Source organism: Scyliorhinus canicula, chromosome 13 (genome assembly GCF_902713615.1).
Source record: "Scyliorhinus canicula chromosome 13, sScyCan1.1, whole genome shotgun sequence".
Taxonomy (NCBI): Eukaryota; Metazoa; Chordata; class Chondrichthyes; order Carcharhiniformes; family Scyliorhinidae; genus Scyliorhinus; species Scyliorhinus canicula.
In genome coordinates, this window is record NC_052158.1 from 20,492,987 (window position 1) to 20,511,140 (window position 18,154).

An 18,154-nucleotide genomic window follows, 5' to 3' on the forward strand; every position below is an offset into this window, starting at 1 on the left:
CCATTAATGCATTTGGAATCCGGTGTGCCCAGATCAGGACCTGCTTTGTTTCTGCACCATCTTTTGCATTTGTTTCACGAGATGATTCACCTCCAATTGGGAGGCTTCAGTTTAAAATCTGAATGAAAGGTGCCTGTGACAGTGCTGCACTCTGAGCAGTCTATCCCCTACATGCAATGTTCTCGTTGTCCTGCGGTTGCTAAATATGGTTCCTGATCTGCTATCATATTGGGGTAAGAATTAGCAGCCAGGCCTGAGGATTGAAGTTGGAGTGTTTTTAAAATAAATTTAGAGTACCCAATTATTTTATTTTCAATTAAGGGGCAATTTAGCGTGTCCAATCCACCTAACCTGCACATATTTTGGGTTGTGGGGGCGAAACCCACGCAAACACGGGGAGAATGTGCAAACTCCACAAGGACAGTGACCCAGAGCTGGGACCTCAGCACCGTGAGGCAGCTGTGCTGACCCACTGCGCCACCGTGAGGCAGCAGTGCTCACCCACTGTACCACCGTGCTGCCCTTGAAGTTGGAGTGTTGGCTTCATATCTGAGCCACACCCTCACCACGCAGCCCACTGAGCTACAGTGAATTTGCAGCCTGGCCGATGAGTCCAGTTTTATTTCAATGCGCTGGTCACATGAGTGAAACCTGGTTCTATGGACTGAACCAGCGCAAGAATCATAGAATTGTAGAATCCCTACAGTGCAGATGGAGGCCATTCGGCCCATTGACCCTCCCAAGGAGCACGTTGTCTAGGCCCACTCCCCACTAAGGGGCAATTTAGCATCGCCCATGCACCTAACCTGCACATCTTTGGACTGTGGGGGGGGAACTGCACACAGACGGTCACCCGAGGTCAGAATCGAACCTGGGTCGCTGGCACTGTGAGGCAGCAGTGCTAACCACTGTGCCGCCCTTTCGGTGCCAGGCATTTTAAACATGGGTTATGCTCAAAACCACATAGGTTGGTGATTTCTGCAATCATTTAGTGTTATTTCACAACTTTTAAATTGCCGACAGGCCTTTCCTACAGAACAAGTCACACCCACAGGCCCTTTGGACAAGATTTTGTACCCTCCTTTTGGGAAGCTCTTCAAACTGCCTCTTTTTTTCGCCTGGTATGTTGGCATATTTTAATCGTTTGGTTTTAATATCCCAAAGTATTTAATATACCTATACACCAAACAAAACTATTTGTTTAGTATCGATTTTTAAAGTTACTTCAGTGATTTTAAATTAGCTGGAGGGGGGTGCACCCCAACTTATTGTAAAGGCTTATCCTTTTTACTCATTAATTCTCGGTTCAATTATTTGAGTTACCCAGGTCGCCAATCTCAATTACATCAAGGGGTACTTTTTAATAACAGAAATAAAAGCAAACAATTCTATTATGTTGCATTAGTTCACAGTAGAATGGTGTAAATGGTTTTAACTGCAATTTAAACTGGATTCACCAGCACAATTTCAAATGCCTGTTGGCACAAATTCTCAAATATGCCCAAAATGGAAAGTCCATTGTGTTCTGGGGCATGAAGTCCTTTAGGGATGTCCAGGAGACAGAAAAGTTGATAAGGGAAATGTAAATTATTTCATTTAGCTCAGAATCTGATTTTTTTTTTTGGCTATTGATCAGATTGTTGATCGTGTTTTTGTGCTTTTGATAAGATGTATTGGGAAATGAAAGATGCTGATTTCTCGCAAGAAAAATAGACACTGTGGTAGTTTTGGAAACAGAATTATGTGGCAGTTTATTTCAGAACAACAATTGAGCTTTCAGAGAAAATAAATGGGGGGCTGGATTCTCCGATTTGCAGACTAAGTGCTGACACTGGCGTGGGAACAGTGGGGTTTTACGCCAGAAAAATGGTGCAAAAGTGGCACCGATCCTCCGCCCGGTGGGGGGCTAGCAGCCCCACAGCGTAAAGCCCCCGGCTTTACCTGTTGATACGGCTGGAGAACTGCCGGTTTTGTGGCCGCGTATGTGCACGGCGGCGGCCTGCAGCAGCTGCACCGTGTAACATGGTACAGGCCGCGCGTAGACCCGGCCTGCCACATGCTGTCCCCCAGTAATCCCCCTCGTCACCCCCGGACTACCCTCCAGCAGTGCCCCCAGCCCCCGCCAAAGCTCCCCCCCCCCCCCCCCCCCACCGCCCGCAGAACAGCTCTCCCCTCCCCGCCCCCCCCCGCTCCGGCTGGCGGTGCTGGATTCAGTCTAAAGCCGCCACGCCAGATTCACATAAAGAAAGGATAAGTGTTCCACGTCGTCGGGAACTCGGCCCATCGGGGGGCGGAGCATCGGGGAGGGCCTCGGGTGATGTCAGGAGGCCGTCCGGACAGCGTGTGGCGTACCCGTACGCTGTTTTTGAGTGGACGGAGCATCGCAAAAGCGGTGCCGCCCATGATTTCGGCGTAAATGGGGATTCTCCGGCCGATCGCCAAACACAAGTTCGGCGTCGACGACCGGAGAATCCCGGCATGGGGTCAGGGATTGGCAGCCGAAAAATGCCCAATACAAAAGTGGCAATACAGGTCGCCAAGGTGATTTAAGAAGGAATATGGCAATGCTTGCCTTTATCAGCCATGGTATTGAGTACAGTTGGGAAATCATGTTGCAGCTATATAAAACCTTGGTTAGGCCACATTTGGAGTATTGCGTGCAGTTCTGGTAGCCACATTATAAGAAGGATGTGGAATCTTTGGAGAAAGTGCAAAGAAAGTTCTCCAGGATGTTGCCTGGTCTCGAGGGTGTTGGCTATGAGGAGAGGTTGAATAAATTAGGATTGTTTCCACTGGAAAGACGGAGGCTGAGGGGAGACCTAGAGATGTCTATTGAGAGGCATAGACATGGTGGATAGTCAGAAGCTTTTTACAAGTGTGGAAGTATCAATTACAAAGGGCAGAGGTTCAAGGTGAGAGGGATAAAGTTTAAGCGAGATGTACAGGGTCCGTTTTTCATGCAGAGTGTGTTGGGTTCCTGGAACACGCAGCCATAGGATGTGGTGGAAGCAGCCACATTAGCAACATTTAAGAGGCATCTGGATTTCTACATAAATGGGGAGGAAATAGAGGGATACAGACCGAGTAAGGGCAGAAGGTTTTTGTTTTCTTTAAAAAATTTTTTTTAGAGTACCCGATTAATTAAGGGGCAATTTAGCGTGGCCAATCCACCTAATCTGCACATCTTTGGGTTGTGGGGGCGAAACCCACTCAAACACGGGGAGAATGTGCAAACTCCACAAGGACAGTGACCTGGGGATTGAAGCTGGTTCTCGGCGCCGTGAGGTGGCAGTGCTAGCCACCGTGCCACCGTGCTGCCCCTGAAGGTTTTGTTTTAGTTAGGGCATCGTGGTCGGTGCAGGCTTGGCGGGCTGAAGGGCCTGTTCACGTGCTGTACGTTTCTTTGTTCTTTGAAATTCTTAATTTGAGAGATTGTGCTGACTCCAGGACTGAATCACGAGTGTTCTACGGCCCCGAAAGTGGCGCGGTCCAAGAGCAACTCAGGACACATTAAAGGGTTAGCACCAGCCCCACATGGAACTAATGCAATTCAATGGATGGCGGCGTGTGATACGATGGGGTTGGAATTGGCATGGGAGAGTCTGACAAGCAGCAGCTGCTCCCCACACACCCTCATTCCACCCAAGAAGATGGCAATTATTGCGCTGGAGCACGACCATACAATTGATGGATTGGCTGGGGCCAGAGGGTACCTAGGGGGGTAGTCTGGGGAGGCACCCATTAAACCCATTGTGCTCAATTCCTAGTGGCAGTCAACGGCATGCTCATTTGCATGGTTGCCTTGCAGGTTGCTGCAATGGTGGTCCGTGCCGGCCACCCTGACCCCACGGCCAACCTGCTAGCTGACCCCTGCTACTCCCCCGCCCCTGGCAGACACCAACAGCACAACTGTCAGAAAACTATACTGATGTGGGTAACTCTTCGCACTCCCTCTCTCCCTCTCAGCAACCACGGCACCCAATTCCTGATTTTCAGTACCACAAGTGAACCTTGCCATTGTTAATGCCACCTGGCAGAGGTGGAGCATCGTGGGGGCCCTGAGAATGACGGGTTGGGCCACGTCAATGATAGGCCAATGGCCTTCACTGTACAATTTGTTTGCCCATGCAGATGTGCGGTGTGGAATGCATTCACCCACTGTTGAGACACCGGAGCATGGGATTCCGTTTGACGCCTGGCGCCAGCCTCGACTTTCGGCTGACGCAAAATTCTCCGCCCGATCGGGATTCGGGATTCCTGCGCTGGCCGCCAAAAAATCTTGCCCGTTATCTTTTGACCTTCATCCTTATTATTTTTAGCTCCCCCCCCCCACACCGCTGTGTGGTTGTGGATAGAGGGTGGGACAATTAAAGGGGATAGCAAGTCAGCTTGTCATCATCCAGTCGTGTTTACTGCATATTTCATCATCAGTCTTGTTATAAACAAACAGGAATTATGTTTCTACTAATAAATCTGGTGACTGTAATTATTGGGCAGCCAAGGGCCAAAGGCGCTGGAAATTATGATGAGAATTATTGGTTAATTCACTTGTGTTGTGACCCTAAGGCACGTGTGGCTGGAATTGACCGCGCACTTGCACAGGGGGATGTAACAGCATGCTTATCAGTTCGAAAACATCTCAACAAACATCACAACCAAAATCTTCACCCACACCCCAGTCTCTAGGCATAAAATGTAGAAATAATCACTCGTATACAAAACCATTTTGTGTCTCATTGATGATTCAGCGCAACACAGGAAGTGTTTTTTTGTCGCATTTTAGTAGCGACTGTGATGTGAATGAAATTTAAAACTGCCAGAAAATATTTTGTCGGGGTTCTTTCTAAATAATGAGGGGGGTTCAATGGGATGGAGGTTTAAAAAGTTATTCCCACTTGTTGATAACACGAGAATCAAGGAGGCATAAATACAAATAAAAGGAGAGTTATATTTCACTTGAAATGTTAATGCTGTTTCTCTCTTCACAGATGCTGCCAGACCTGCTGAGTTTTTCCAGCATTTTCTGCTTTATTTATATTAGACATAAATACAAGGTAGCCAGTAACCGTTCAAATAAAGAGTTCTGTACAAAGAATTCTGTGAGTGTGAGGTTACATAAAGTACACAGTAATGTCCCCACAGAATGCTAAGCCATGCAATGAATCTCCTGAACACACTTTTACCAACAGGATAATTGTCTTCCACCTTCTGTAAACCTGATGTCATCCAAAACTCTTGTGTCTGTTTTGTAACTTGCATCAAGTTTCTTTCACCCAACATTTTTGTACCCCTGGTGAATCAATGCCTCAGTTTGAAATTCTATTGCTGATTTTTATGTCCATTATTGGTCCCCACCACTCCCTATTTTGTCCAGCCCTTCCAGCCGACATTCCTCTGAGATGCTTACTATTCTCAATTCCGACTTTACATAGAATTTACAGTGCAGAAGGAGGCCATTCAGCCCATCGAGTCTGCACCAGCTCCTAGAAAGAGCACCCTACCCAAGGTTAACACATCCACCCTATCCCCATAACCCAGTAACCCCACCCAACACTAAGGGCAATTTTGGACACTAAGGGCAATTTATCATGGCCAATCCACCTAACCCGCACATCTTTGGACTGTGGGAGGAAACCGGAGCACCCGGAGGAAACCCACGCACACACGGGGAGGATGTGCAGACTCCGCACAGACAGTGACCCAAGCCGGAATCGAACCTGGGACCCTGGAGCTGTGAAGCGATTGTGCTATCCACAATGCTACCGTGCTGCCCGACTTCTTGAATGTCGCCGATTTTAATTGCTCCACCAGGGCAGCATGGTAACATAGCGGTTAGCACTGTGGCTTCACAGCGCCAGGGTCCCCGGTTCGATTCCCGGCTTGGGTCACTGTCTTTGCGGAGTCTGCACGTTCTCCCCGTGTCTGCGTGGGTTTCCTCCGGGTGCTCCGGTTTCCTCCAAAGACGTGCAGGTTAAGTGGGTTGACCATGCTAAATTGCCCTTAGTGTCCAAAAAAGGTTCGGAGGGGTTATTGGGTTAGAGGGATAGGGTGGAAGTGAGGGCTTAAGTGGGTCGGTGCAGACTCGATGGGCCTCCTTCTGCACTGTATGTTCTACGTCCAGTTGCAGCTATGTGCCTTGGCAGCTGCCAAGGTGCTAAATCCTGGAATCATTGCCAATGACATATCTGCCTCTCTTCATTCCTTCCCTCCATCATAGTTCTAACACCTACCTCCTTTGATCAAGTATGTGGCTTGGTGACAAGTTTTGATTGAATGTGAAATGCTTTGAGTCATTTTGCTAAATTGAAGGTGCAATTTAAAGAATCACAGAATAATAGAATTTACAGTGCAGAAGGAGGCCATTTGGCCCATCGAGTCTGCACCGGCTCTTGGAAAGAGCAGCCCACTTAACCCCTATCCCCATAACCTAGTAACCTCACATAACCATTTTTGGACACGAAGGGCAATTTATCATGGCCAATCCACCTAACTTGCACATCTTTGGACTGTGGGAGGAAACCGGAGCACCCGGAGGAAACCCACGCAGACACCGGGAGAACGTGCAGACTCCGCACAGACAGTGACCCAGCCGGGAACCGAACCTGGGACCCTGGAACTGTGAAGCAACTGTGCTAAACAGTGCTATTAGTGCTTATTATTCTTAAATCTTAATGGTTAAGGGCTGGATTCTCCATTGCCCGTCCATGGTGGCAGGTTTCCTGATCCGGCGGAGAATGGAGCGTGTGCCGAAGAATGGGATCGGTGCCGGGCACCAATCCCATTCCGATGCTCCGATCTCCCGCTGCCGCCGGCAGTGAGCTCCACGTCTCACACCTGGCGGGTGGATGAAAATCGGTCATTTGTACCCAGGCTGGAAAACCGTTCTCCAGCTCCCCCGTGATATCCAGCTCTCTCAGCCGAGAGTCCCGTGGGTGCCAATTGGTACAAGTCCGGGAGCCATGGCTGTTGAGGTGAAGCAGGGAGGTAAACAAACCTTTCAAACATTTTGGGCTTATTGGACCTCGGGGAGTAGTGTGGAACAACCTTGGTGGCAAGTGTGTGGGCACAGGGGTGAACCCTCGGAGAGTGGGGTGCCCTGCCTGAGACCCCTATTGTGACACAAATTCATTTAAATCCACCCCCGTAGCTGAAACCTACTGGCTGTTGAGACTGGTGACTGCTGACGGTATCTTGCAAATGTCCTGAGGGCCTCTGATCACAGGGAAACCCACCCAGCCTCATACCCCAGCAGTATCAACAAGGCGATGGGTATGGCCATACTCAATTGTTGTCACTCCTCAGAACTGCTGCCCCACAGCAGAGGAAGCAAGGAATTAGCAAAGCTACCCCCCCCCCCCCCCCCCCCTCCCCAAGCAAAGGACACATGCACTTTGGGGCACAGTGTCCACTGGGACCCTCCCTGACACGCTGCCCCTCTCAGAGTAAAATCCTCGCTAGTGACACTATCAGATAGCCCAATTAGTGGATCACCAGCTGTCTCCAAGCCTTGCCCATCCACCGCACCCCTGATCCCATCCAACCTGCCCCCGGTCAGGAAGCCTGACCAGCGCCCTGTCACAACCTCTGTGCGAAACTCAGGCTGCACATAACAGTGCAGCTAAGGTCCCAGCAAGTGCACACGTCCCTCACTCATCCCCATCTGTAGGACCTGCCTGCACAACAGGCTCTTAGCCTGTAGATAAATGGCTGAACATCTCCACCACACAGCCAGCTGCCACCCCCCTGGTAGGGTAGCACAAGGCCCACCCAGTGAAGGGACCACAGTAGGCCACAGTGGGAGAAACAGGAGAGGGGCCACACAGCTTATCGCTAACACCGGTTGCAGAAGCCTCCAGCACCCCTGTTGGCCGGGATGGGTGATGAAGATAGAGGCTCCCCACATCACAGGTCAGGTGCCAGTCGCTGATGGGGACAGGGGTGCAGTATGTTTAATCATCTCAAAGAGGCTGGGTGAAGGGGTGGCATGCTGAGGGTGACCAGGCAGCTAGTGGTCCCATTGTACACTCAGTCCTAAATATCTTGTCACATTCACTGCTTCATTGTCAACTCATATTGCAAAAAGCTTTGAACTTAAGAGTGCGGATGCCTGTTATTTGATATCATTGCATCTACTGAGGAAGTATAAAAATAACTCTGGCAGGGGAAGTATTGAAAAGTCTAAAAGCATTTTAATTTTGTAATATAGCTCAGTGACTCAGATATAACAGGAAGAAAAAACAAGATTGGAAATGGGTTGATTTTTGCAAAAGTGTCAAAAGGGTTAATATTTTAGCTGAATCAGTTACAGAGCTCGAGTAATGAATTCACCTATTGCACACCCACGTGATTTTCTTTTTCATTAAAGTCAACAGAAGTAAACACTAAGTGGGTATCAAAGGGGCGGCAAACTCACTATTGCCCATCATACACCGTCCCCAAAGTTTAAATTGCCACAAAACCTTTCCGAAGGTTTTTTAAAAAATGCTTATAGTTAAGATCTGGGTATCATCAGCACGTCTGAAATCTGTTGCCCATCTCCAGGCCAGTCCTGAAAGCATTTAGGAGGTAATCACCTGGGACTGGAGTCACATGCAGTCCAGATGTTGTGAAGGTTTCCTTTTCCAGTTCGACCAGTTGCATTCCCTGCTTTGCAGGTTATTTTCTTTATTGGTTGCTATGTTTCCTCCCCTTTTCCCTCGTTCTGTTCTTTTTAAAAGTGATACTATCTGCAACATAATTATAATAATCATCACTTATTGCCGTAAGTAGGCTTCAATGAGTTACTGTGAAAGCCCCTAGCCGCCACGATCCGGCGTCTGTTCGGGGAGGCCGGTATGGGAATTGAACCCGCGCTGCTGGTCTTGTTCTGCATTAAAAGCCAGTTGTTTAGCCCACTGTGTTAAACCAGCCCCTGTCAATTCTGAGGAAAACTCTTATTTACTCATTCTTGGAATCTAATCTGTCCTCGATGGTTTGACACGATTAAATCCACCCACGTTACCGTTGGACTAGTGTCACGTCGGCCAGGCTGAGTGAAGGAAATGATATGCACTGGTTGGCTTTTTATGACAACCTATTGATCTAATGTGCTGTTGCTGTTCAAGAAAGAAAGAGCTGGATTTATCTAGCTCCTTTCGTCAACTCAGGACACCCCAGAAGCACTTTGCAGCTAATTTAAATACCTTTTATTTCAAAAATAGACTTTACCCGTAAAATACCTGAAAGAACATTACCACATTTCAAAATGGCCATCACACAAGTGCAATAATATTCAAGTTCTCTACATACATCATGGAGCTTCAGTACAGTCAAAGAAACATTGCCGACCCATCAAAATGGCCTTTACAAATTTGTTGAAGTTGTTTCCGCCAATCAAATTGCAAAAAAAAGAGGCATTTTGGCTGAGATCAAGGGTCAGATCGAGCCCGAGTTCAGGTGTTTAATGTTAGCTTGTCTCTTGGGTCTCTCTCTTCTGAGGCCCTTGAATTGGATTCAATTTGAATTTGAATTGTTTTTTGGCGTGAGCAAGGAGATGAATTGAGGGCTTGCCCTGTCCACTCTGCGCATTTGCCTTGTAACCTTAAGAAAGGAATTTAAAAAAAAAATAGTAATTTAGAAAAGCTAATTTAAATACTTGCCAAGCTGTTGTACTGGAGGAAACACAGCAGCCAATCTATGCACAGCAAAGTTCGACAAACAGGTAATGAGCAGAGAGAATTCTGTTTTGGTGATGCTGGTTTTGGGGGGAGGGAAGTGGCTAGGCCACCAGGGAGAATTCAGCTGCTCCTTTTCCTAAACAGTGTCCCCTAAGAAGACGGCTTACACATCTCGTATGAAAGAAGGCTCCTCCACGCTAAAAGTCTCTGTCCAGAGCAGGGGTGGGCAAACTTTTCCGTGCAAGGGCCACATTCAGAAATTCACAATTTTAAAGGGCCGCATAGTATATTAAGTAAAATAATTAATATTTAAAATAGCCAAAATAAAAGGTTTTTAAAGGAAAAAAAAGCAATTAATTTTTATTAATTCATATTTTAAAGTAGAAACTTTACATGAAACACATTTATTTGAAAAACAAAGTAACTCCGTTTAAAGAAAAAAAAGCAATTAATTTTTATTAATTAATATTTTAAAGTAGAAACTTCACATGAAACACATGTTGTGCTGAGCAATGATCACCCTACTCAAGTCAACGTATCCACTCTATACCAGTAACCCCATTAACCTTATTTTTAAAAAACAAAATTAAAAAAAAAAAATGTTTTTTTTTTAATGACTTGATCTTGGTGGGCCGCATAAAGACCTTTGGCGGGCCGCATGCGGCCCGCGGGCCGTAGTTTGCCCACCCCTGGTCTAGAGTTTGTGCTCAAGCCCTCAAATTGGTTTCACTCCCCGTACCAGCTGTATTAGCTTTTAGATGCATGCCTTCCTGCCTTACCCCTTGCTCATTGTGGAGTGCCCCTCAAATATACATAATCTGTCACCTTTCTGTAATTTCTTCTTGGACTATGCCTCATTGCTTATCTTGGAGCGGGATGCAGACCCGCGACATTGTAAACAAAATTGACACCTCCCACTGGCCCAAGAACAGCAACACTGTCCGACCGTACACTGTTGCCTATTTAAAACAGTTTGCTGCAAGAGATTAAAGTCGTGTTTGAAGGCTGCAGTCTTCGCTCGGAGCATTTCCATTTGCTGTGACAATAACCACAGCAAGAACCACAGACTGCTTTCTGTGTACAGCCGCCCCATGCATCCCACTGACTAAGTGTGAAAACCCCAGTCACCTCACGGTTGTTATACCTCAGCAAGGGCATTGTATTGCACGGGTTTGTACCAGCAGTTCACCAGATCTAACCTGTGGGTGAGACCAAGGTTGGCTGCTCCGGGTTAACAGATCCCACTGCAGAGTTTGGAGTTCTCCCAGTCGGTATTTAAACCTCATCCAGTGTCTATCAAAAGCAGATTAATTCGTCATTTATCTCATAAATTTTTCTGTAAGTTTTCTGTGTGATGAGTTTGCTGCCCTGCTACATAATAACAATAATTATTTGTATTTTTGTATTCCCCAGAGTTTACAAGATTCAGAGCAGGTTTCTTTGACGTGCATAAAATTCTTACAGGGTACATACAGAGAGGGGGTGGGATTCTTCAATAATGGGGCTATGTCACCACGCTGGCGTGAAAAGCGGCGCCAACCACAACGGTCCCCGATAATGGGAAATGCTCCCCTTCCTAGGGGGCTAGGCTGGCGGCGGAGTGGTCCCCGCAGCTCCAGCCAGCTACAGCCGGCCTATTTCTGCGCATGTGCGCTACGGCCAGCGTGATTCCACACATGCATGGGGGGCTCCCTTCTCCGCGCCGGCCCCCGGGCAATATCGTGGAGCCCTACAGGGGTCCGGCACGGAGGACCATAGAACCCAGCCCGCCCGCCGATCGGTAGGTCCGATCGCGGGCCAGGCCACCGTGGGGGCCCCCCTCCGGGGTCGGATCCCCCGCCCCCCTCCCCCCTCCAGGACGGCCCCCGCAGACTCACCTTCCAGGTCCCGCCATGTGGGACCTGAGTAACCCACGCCGGCGGGACTCAGCCAAAGTCGTCAGCCACTCGGCCCATCGGGTCCCGGAGATTCGCGGCGGGGGGCGGGTCGCTTTCAATGGCCCCCAACCGGCACGGTGGGAATCCCGCAGGTGCCTGAGTTTTGGCGGGGGAGAATCGGGAGGCTGGCGTTGGGCCGGCGGGGCGCGAGGGCCCGGGGATTCTCCGACCTGGCGCGGGGTCGGAGAATCCCGGCCAGAATGTTTTCCCTAGTTCAGTCTCAGAATCAGGGATAGGCCGTATAAGACCTAGCTAAGGAGGAATTCCTTCAGTCCGAAGGTGGTAAATATTGGGAATTCTCCACCCCGAAGGCCTGTAGAAGCTGTCATTGAGTATGTTCAAAGCAGAGGATGATGGATTTGTAGATACCAATGACATTAAGGGATATGGGGCTAGTGTAGGAAGATGGCTTTGAGGTAGAGGATCAGTCATGTTCCAGTTAAACAGTGGAGCAGGCTCGAGGGGCCGAATTAGCCCAGTACTGCTTCTACGTTCTTCCCGCACGTGCAAAATACTTAGCTCGCTGTGAAATTGTCAAATCAAGTTGATGAAAGACGCATATATATTTTTTCTTTTCTGATTTAAATAAATGCCTACCTTACATTTTAGTGGTGGCTGGTTGAATATTACTTTGTTGAGGGGGTTTTCTTAACTTTTATACCTCAGTCTGAAGCATAATAAAAATGAGTCTTGGAATTTTTTTTAGCAGTTATTGGAGGTGTGACTGCCAAATCTTGTGAGATGACAATCGGTACCTGTCAAAGCCTCTGGCCAGGATTTTACACTTGCCAGGTGGTAGGTGGCAGTACGGGCAGTGTAAAATTAGACACCTTGGAGGTGGCACAGAACTCATCACCTACCAACATCCCCTGCGAGTATTTTAACCACAATCGGATGCATTTTGTGAGTTAATTACCTGTGGGTTAAGTGACGACCTGAAGTGGCTGAGGACCACTTTCGGGAACCCTCCCACTGCTGCTGTGGTTTTTTTCGGTGCAAGGGTGGCGCTGAGTTTTTGGTCATTAGACTAGACACATGGGGCTGGATTCTCCACTCTCCGACGCCGAAATCGCGTTTGGCGACGGGGTGGAGCATTTGTTTTGGCGCACGAAATGAGACTGGCGCCGGTTTCGCAATTCTCCACCCCCTCCAAAAATCTGCATACACATGGAGTACGTCATGCCAATTATCCACCACCTCAGGCCATTGCCTGAGGTCCGCCCCATGAGTCTCCGTTGCCGACCGGCCGAATTCCCGATGGCGTGGTTCCAAAATGATCCCACTGTCCATGATCCTCGCGTGGCGGCTGCAGACTCGGTCTGGGGCCGCCATGGCCGGGGGAGGGTCGATCGTCGGGCAGGGGGGGCTTCATTCGGGGCTGGAGGCAATGTGTGCGGGCGGCCCGGGGAGCATGAGCGGCCAATGCGGGGCACTATTTTGGTGGTCCAGGTCCATGGGCTGAGTCCGCCATGGAGCACGGTGTGGCCCCTGGAGGCCGCTGCCATGCGCGTGTGTGGCCTCTGACCCGGAAGTGCTGGGGCCGTATCGGCAGCTAGAGTTGCAAGCTCTACAACAGCTTCCTGCTAGCCCCCAGCTAATGGGGAATCATTTGATCCCAGTTTTCCAGGTGTAAAATACCACAGTTTTCCCGAAGACGTGGGAACATGGTCCCAAAAACGGAGAATTTTGGACATAGCCTCAAAACAGGAGAATCCAGCCTAGGATTTTAAAAAATTCCTTCATGGGATGTGGGACCTCTAGCAAGGTCATTATTTCTTGCCCATCCCTAATTGCCCTTGAGAAGGTGGTGGTGAACAGCTGCAATCCATATTGTAGGTGCACCCACAATGCTGTTGGGGATGGGTTTGCAGGATTTTGCCAATGTTGTAAAACCCGGAAGGCATGGCTGCCAATTGGAGAGTGAGTAGAATCGAGAAATAGTTGTTGCAAGCAACTGGGCTGCACAATTCGCCACTCTGCTTATCGCCTTACAGTTTCCTGTCCTCTCGAGCTGGATTGATGTCCATGGCCTTGAAGTCAGTGTTTAAGTGGACAGGAAGCCACACAAGAGCAGAATAGGCTATATTGTAAGCAGACCTTGACAAAGGAAGCTTGAGAAAGAAAAGCAGACGTTTTCTCGGATAAACTCACCCAGCGAAAACCCAAAACAATGAGAAACTTCTCGTTGATGTTTTGACAAAATAACATGTAAATACTGAGAAAAGCATCCCAGCTTCTCACAAGTGAAAAAATAGCTGATTGGAGTAAATTGGAAAATTTAGAGTATCCAATTTTGTTTTTCCAATCGAGGGGCAATTTAGCGTGACCAATCCACCTAGCTTGCACATCACTGGGTTGTTGGGGGTGAGACCCACACAGACTTGGGGAGAATGTGCAAACTCCACACGGTTAGTGACCCGGGGCCGGGATCGAACCCGGGTCCTCAGCGCTGTAGGCAGCAGTGCTAACCACTGCGCCGCCATACCGCCCCATGACTAGACATATATAAAATGGACAAGGGTATTGAAGTTTTAAATATCTTCATGGAAATGCCAAACAAAAGTAAACGACCTAGATCCAATTCAGAACAAAACAATAGGATGGGAATAGAGGGATACGGACCCCGGAAGCGTAGAAGATTTTAGTTTAGACGGGCAGCATGGTTGGCTCAGGCTTGGAGGGCCGAAGGGCCTGTTCCTGTGCTGTACTTTTCTTTGTTCCTTGTTCATTTAAAAAAGTATAACCAAAAAACAAGGGGACTGGTTAAATGGGTAAGATGGTAAGTGTGTGGTTCTGATTTACGGCAACAACAGCGGTTTCGGGTTCCCCTCCTATCCCATCTACCTCATCTCAGCCTTTCTGGCTAACGTTGACCTGGTGACTGCCTCCTCACCCTATCCGTGGTAAAAGTCACAGCATATATGCAGCAAATAATCATCAGGGACCTGCCTTTGGGCAGAGAACGGCTCACGATGATGTGGCATTAAAACACAGCAAATTATAGGAAAGGCAGCCATTGAAATAGGGGAACTGTATGGTAATTATTTTATTGGGGCAATTCAAATTGCTGGCAAGGCGGGAATACAAGAGGATCAGCTACACTCTATCCAATATTATTCTTTGTTGCGATTTGGTCAAAATGCTGGCGCTCCCTGACACTGTGAGAGCTCCCTCACCATGTTGACTGCAGGGCTTCAAGAAGGGGGCCCTGCTCAAAGGCAACTAATGATGGGTAATAAGCGTCAGTCTTGGCGGTGGCACCCCCCCCCCCCCCGCCCCCCCCCCCCCCAACCCCAAAAATAACTTTAAACTACAATGCTCGCATGCTGGGTTGCTGTTTTAGTTGCTTTTGGAGATTGCTGTGGGCTCACGATACTTCCTGTGAGATTACACAGGAAGTTAATCAAATGTTTCAGTCGATGACCTGAATCAAGTTGTCCCTGTCCGTGTGGAGTTTGCACATTCTCCCCGTGTTTGCGCGGGTTTCGCCCCCACAACACAAAAGGTGTGCAGAAGATCGAGAGGAGATTCAATAGAGGAATTAGAAATTCTGGCCACGCTAAATTGGAAAAAATGAATTGGGTATTCTAAATTTATTTTTTTTTAAAGTTGTCCCTACCCTCTTGACCACGGTGCAACACATTGGCAGCATATCAGTCTCTAATGCTGACCAACATTTTGTCAAGGACCACAACTTATACATCGAAGACATAGACTATGCAGCAGAGTAACAAGCCATTTGGTCTAACAAGTCTGAGCTGGGGTTTGCCGTCACAGGGGTCCCCTCCTATCCCATCTACCTCATCTCAGCATTTTTGCACATCTTTCGTTTCAATTTTCCCTCATACCCCATTTAATTTCCTTTTGAAAGAATCTAAGCTCTTTGCCTTAATTGCTTGAGTTCTACTTCTGAGTAAAGAAATGTCTTCTTACTTCCCCAGTGGATTTCTTGGTAACCACTGGGTTTATTAGTAACCACTGGGTTTATTAGTAACCATTTTGCACATATCGTTACCAAACCAAAATACCGAGGATTCTGGAAATCTGAAAATGCTGGAAAACCTCAACTAGTCTGGCAGCATCTGTGGAGAGGGAAGCAGTGAAAGTTTCGAGCCTGTACAACTCTTCTTGGAGCAGAGAGTCATAAGGATTTGAAACACTCTGGTTGTCTCTCGACAGATGTTGCAGGACTGAGTGAGTTTCCCCAGCATTTTCTGTGTCTATTGCATTTATGGACCCCGGTTTTGGATTTTGTCGTGAGTGAAAACATTTTCTCTCCACATCTATCCTGCACAACTCGATCAGAATTTCTAATTCCTCTATTGAATCTCCTCTCGATCTTCTCTTTTATCGAGATGAAAGCCTAATCTGTTGAGTCTTTCCAACAACTCAAATCTTTCAGTTCCAGTGCCATCCTTGCGAACATTTTTTGCACTTTCCGCAGCACAGTTAAGTCTTTTTTTATAATATTCAGACCAGAATTACACATGGTGTGGCCTGATGAAGGTCCCGAATAAACTTAACATCAATAAAAACAGAAAATGCTGGACGATCTCAGCAGGCCAGGCAGTACCCATGGCGAGAGAAACAGAATGAATATTTCGAGTCCATATAACCCTTTTACAAAATCTTGGCATGCAAGCTATGAATGTATATTATGAATAACAATGATTCCACCACTTTCTACTGCCCCTATCTGAATCTGCTTTAAATGTTTTGTTTTTATAAATTTAGAGTACTCAATTCATTTTTTCCAATTATGGAGCAGTTTAGCCTGGCCAATCCACCTAACCTGCACATCTTTGGGTTGTGGGAGCGAAACCCACGCAAACACGGGGAGAATATGCAAACTCCACACGGACAGTGACCCAGAGCCGGGATGGAACCTGGGACCTCGGCACCGTGAGGCAACAATGCTAACCACTGCGCCACCGTGCTGCCCTAAATGTTTTATTACTGACAAAGAGACATACTAAACTCTTCAGCTTGCACTCATCAATAGAACTGGCAAAAAAATTGGTATTTCTAAAAATAAAGCCCAGTGCTTTGTTATTTTTAAATGCTTCATTGCTGCTTCAAATATAGTTTTTAATTTTTTTAAATCTAAGGGGCACTTTAGTGTGGCCAACCCATGTACCCGCTATATCTTTGAGTTGTGGGGGTGAGACCCACGCAGACACGGGGAGAATGTGCAAACTCCACATGGACGGAGATCCGGAGCTAGGATCGAACCCATGTCTTCAGAGCTGTGAGGTCGCCGTGCGAACTACTGTGCCACCCTGCCGCCCTCTTTTAATAAACTATACGCATATATTCCTAAATCACTATGCTCTCCACCTCAGTCAGTTTATTATGCTCTAAGGTGTAGGTAATAGTTCTATTTTTCCAACCCAAGTGCTTTATTCATGTCCATCTATATTAAAAAGTTATTTGTCACCCTCATAATCCAGTCTGTAAATTTCCTAATATCTTATTGTGTACTGTAGCATTCTCCCTCACTGTCAGCCAAGCCACCACCCCTGGAGATGATTATTATTTATTTTTTTGAAATTTTTAAAATTCGAGTTTTATTTATACACAACGAAAATAAAATTAAGCAGAAGCAAATCCATACACAACAATTACAGTTTACAATTTACAAGTGTCCAATATTTGAATTGCCCCCCTAATCCCATTTCTTCCGACCTCCCCATGACCCCCTCCCCTTCTTGCTTCTCGTATGTATTCTTTTTTCACTGATTCATCAGTCCTGCACGTAGTGGGGTAGCATAGTCATGCACATGTTACATCATGTGGGTTGTTCTTATTTGTTTGCTTGTATTTACAAACGTTCGGTCTGTAGGGGGGGTAGCGTCCCCCGTGTGGGATGTGGTGTGGTTGGCTTCTGTGCCTCCCTGTTCCTCCCCCCATCCACCCTCTCCCTTTTCATTGATATCTGTGGTCCCTTTGAGGATCCCCCTTGTCCTGACCTATAGGCTTCTGGCTAGAAATAGGCCCTGGAACAGGTTGTCAAATGGCCTCCAAGTCTTGTGGAATCCTTCTTCTTACCACTGGAAGGTGAATGTGATCTTCACCATTTGGAGACATTCCGACAGGTTGGACAGCCAGTCTGCTGCTTTAGGTGATGTAGCTAACCACCAGCCAGGATTCTTCGGCAGGCGATCAGGGAGGCGAAGGCAAGGGCCTCCGCCCTCCTGCCCATAAAGAGTTTTCGCTGGTCTGATATCCCAAAGACTGCCACTCTCGGCCATATCTCCATCATCACTCCTTTTATCTTGGGCATCGCCTCAAAGAAGGCTGTCCAGAACCCGACAAGCCTGGGGCAGGCCCAGAACACATGGATGAGATGGGCCGGGCCTCCCTGGCACCGTTCACATTTGTCCTCCACCTCCGGGAAGAACCTGCTCATTCAGGTTCTGGTCAGGTGCGCTCTACGTACCACTTTCAGCTGTATTAGGCTCAGCCTTGTGCAATATGGAGGTGGAGTTGACCCCGTGCTGTGCTCTCCTCCAAAACCCCCACCCTATTTCAAACCCGAGCTCATCCTCCCATTTTTCTCTT

The 18,154-nt window shown here is 47.8% G+C and overlaps 1 protein-coding gene across 2 annotated transcripts in view; it reads right to left on the reverse strand.

Annotated features, from left to right (window-relative positions):
* Positions 1-18,154, reverse strand: part of LOC119975690 — a 143,336-nt gene that overhangs the window by 20,094 nt on the left and 105,088 nt on the right. The gene's annotated exons all lie outside the window — the stretch shown is intronic.